The following is a 3676-nucleotide window of genomic DNA, read 5'->3' on the forward strand; positions in this document are numbered from 1 at the left end:
CCCCCAGGCGTCCCCCGGCTCCCTCTCGGGGACTAACCTTCCGCGGCGAGGTCTCGGTGCCCAGCCCCCACCCAGGCGTCCCCCGGCTCCCTCTCGGGGACTAACCTTCCGCGGCGAGGTCTCGGTGCCCAGCCCCCACCCAGGCGGCGCCCCCCCGGCCCTTTCTCGGGGACTAACCTTCGGCGGCGAGGTCTCGGTGCCCAGCCCCCCTCCCAGGCGTCCCCCGGCCCTTTCTCAGGGATTAACCTTCGGAGGCGAAGGACCACATCTTCTTTATCCCTCTGTCGATGGACTTTCAGGTGGTTTCGATGTCTTGACTACTGTGAATAGTGCTGCTATGAACGTAGGGGTGCTTGGATCTTTTCCAATTAGGGTTTCTTCCAGATGTGTGCCCAGGTATGGGATTGCTGGATCCCATGGTAGTTCTACGTGTAGTTTTTTGAGGAACCTCCATACTGGTTTACATAGTGGTTGTACCAATTTATGTTCCCACCAACAGTGTAGGAGGGTTCCCTTTTCTCCACACCCTCTCCAGTATTTTTTTTTTTTATTTTTAGGGCCACACCTGCAGCATATAGAAGTTCCCAGGCCAGGGGTCAAATTGGAGCTACAAACCACAGCCACAGCAACACCAGATCCGAACTGCATCTGCAACTGACACCACAGCTCACAGCAGTGCTGGATCCTTAACTCACTGAGTGGGGCCAGGGACGGAACCTGTATCCTCATGGATCATAGTTGGGTTCATTTCCACTGAGCCACAACAGGAACTCCTCCCCAGCATTTATTATGTGTAGAAGGTCCACTGCATTTTTAACCAGTTCCTCTACCGCTTCAACTGCTGGCCCCACAGAGGTGCGCTCAGGGAAAACACTGCTGAATTTGCAGAGACGATTTGCAGTTTTGTCATTACTTGTCTGGGTTAACAGGAGCCTCTCAGCCTTGGTCCCATTTATGGAAGAACAAATCCAAGAGCCGTTTTCTTTGCACCTTCCTGATGTTCAAGCACAATGTTGCAGTGACTTTATTTGTGTGTCATGACACATCGGCTGTGGTTTCAGGAGTTGGTCTGAAACAGCACGTGAATCATGAACCAGTTTCCGCTGGTTTGGCCCCTTCAGTGGGTTGTTGATTGCTTACCTTGAAACGGCACCCGCTTCAACTGGTTTTGCCACCTTGAGGAGGTTGCTGACTCATCAAATCTTGAGTTATTTTACAGGGACAACCTGGTACCTGTTCAAGACAGAAGCCCACATCTCCAGGACGACCCCAGAACCATGAATCTTCTGTCTGCGGAACCTAAAGAACAGAAAAGTTGCCAGTGCCGCCCTTGATGAGGCAGGAACTCTTTCAATGGGAAGCATCTGGCTTCAGCCACAGGGGTAGCATCTATGGCCTGACTCAAGACTAGCCAGTCAGCTTCCCCAACTCCTTGAACTCCACCCAGCCTCTGGATGGAGGAGACAGGTTGGAGAGCCTTGCTTCTGGGCTCCTTGCTGGTTGACCGCACGGCAACGCTCTTCCTCTTACTAAAGTTGGTGCCGTGGGTTGGCTTCTGTGCGTGTCCGACGGGGAGCCTCTTCTCGGTGACAAATCTGACCGTTTCTCATGTGCCCAGTCGCCTGAGCATCGGGCGTCTCAGCCAGTACGCACTCTACACGCCCCACTGGCCGCTCAGGAGGTCTGAGATGTGTGTCCCGAGGGATGACGGAACGCTGGTGCTATTTTTCATCAGGCTGTTGTGCAGGATCCTTCCTCGTCCACTGGATGCAAAGGTAAGAAGGCCGGTGCCTCTGGGTCTGCAGCCTGGGCTCGATGTCCACGTGCCTCCTGCTGAGTCGCGTTCAATCCCGTCCAGCCTCATGGAGGCAGGGGAGGCTGACAGCCTCCCTGCTTCAAGTAGGTTCACCGGGGAAAAAGAGCAAAGAAGAATGTAACACCTCCAGGAATTCTTGTCTACATGGCCTGTGGTGGTGCTGGATGGCATAGGACAACCCAGAGCACTCCTGGTCCTGCTCTGCCCATCAGTCTGGGTTTTTTTTTTTTTTCCCTGCTTCATCTTTTTATCCAGCCCAGGCGGTGGTCACTCATAGACTTGATCTGAAAGCCCTCAAAGAAACAGGCTGAATTTTTTTTTTAAGTAGAGTTGATTTACAATGTTGTGTTAATTTCTGCTGAACAGCAAAGTGATTCGGTTATACATGTGTATATGTTCTCGGGTTTTTTTGTTTTGTTTTGTTTTTTTCCCTTTTTGTCTTTTAGGGCCATGCCAGTGGTATATGGAGGCTCCCAGGCTAGGGGTCGAATGAGAGCCACAGCTGCAGGCCTACACCGCAGCCGCAGCCACAGGGGTTCTGAGCCGCCTTTGCAACCTACACCACAGCTCACGGCAATGTCGGATCCTTAACCCACTAGGGAGGGCAGGGATCAAAGCCGCATTCTCACGGATACTAGTTAGGTTCATTTCCGCTGAGCCACGACGGGAGAGCCTACGTGTTTTTATGTATATTCTTTTCTATTCAGGTTTATCGGGGAAAGTGGATATAGTTCCCTGTGTTGTGCAGCGGGACCTTAGCATTTTTGAATTCTTAATGAGTCGGACAGTTGTCAAAGCGAGGTGGGGAATCCATACTAAATACTGTCTGGATGTGAAGATGTGTTTTCTAAAGACTGGAATCGTATGTCTTCTTTCAATATTTTAAATTTTACTGAAGTGTAGTTGATTTTCAACATTGGGATAATGGGATCCTATGTCTTTAAAGTCTCAGCTTTAGGGGAAATGATGACATTTTAGCTCGGTCACTTTGCCTTCAGGGGAAGGTTGTTAAAGACAGAGCGAGGGGGAGGGTCTCGGGGTGTGATCAGCTTGGGGACACTCTTCGGGCTGGTGGGCGGTGAGGTCACTGGGAGTCAGCGTCATCCACCTTCTGGTTCCAGCCGGTCTGGGGCCTCCGTGCTGGTGGGCAGCATACAGCTCACTTCTTCCACCTGGCGGGGGCTTTAGCACCTGCAAACAGCTCAAGGACACAGCTCAGAATATTCTCCATAGTCCTGGAGGAAGAATAAAGGGACTTCACTTTGTTGAATGGACAACTGTTATTATTCTTTCTTGACTGTTTTTCTTTGTTTCTGCATTTTCTCATTTCTCTGAATTTACTCTTCAGGTGTGGGGTCAGGAGATGCCAACTAGGACATTGAGAATGGATGAGCAAAGAGGTCCTGCTGTCCCACACAGGGGACTCCATCCAGTCTCTTGGGATAGACCAGGATGGAAGATGATATGAGAAAAAGAAGGTATATGTGTGTATGCCTGGGTCACTTTGCCGTACAGCAGAAGTTGGCACAACAGTGTCCATCAACTCTCATCTGATAAAAATTTAAGAAAACGCAAGGTGATTTCATTCTGTAACGGTGGGCTCATGGCAGGGATTTCACAGTCTCATGAGTCATAGAAAATTGTGTGTGTGACTCTGTTTCTGGCAAGTAAATTTAATGTGGTTTCTGCTGAGGAAGAAAAGGTTGTTACGAGGAATTGGTTACGAAAATACAGCCCACGGAAAGGAAAGGAGCATTTTCTGGGCGTTTTTCCTCAAGATTCTGATTCGTGATTTTGTGACAACTTTAGCTGCACAGAGGCAGCTGACAACGGTCCTGGCCTTCAGCTGTGCCCGCAGGC

At 50.5% G+C, this 3676-nt stretch overlaps 1 long non-coding RNA gene across 1 annotated transcript; it reads left to right on the plus strand.

The window, feature by feature from the left end:
- LOC110257902 lies at window positions 684–3235 on the plus strand. Its single transcript, XR_002340912.1, has 2 exons — window positions 684–1775; window positions 3165–3235. It is a non-coding gene; the product is annotated as an uncharacterized LOC110257902 (long non-coding RNA).

Source organism: Sus scrofa, chromosome Y, assembly GCF_000003025.6.
Source record: "Sus scrofa isolate TJ Tabasco breed Duroc chromosome Y, Sscrofa11.1, whole genome shotgun sequence".
In the NCBI taxonomy this organism is placed as follows: domain Eukaryota; kingdom Metazoa; phylum Chordata; class Mammalia; order Artiodactyla; family Suidae; genus Sus; species Sus scrofa.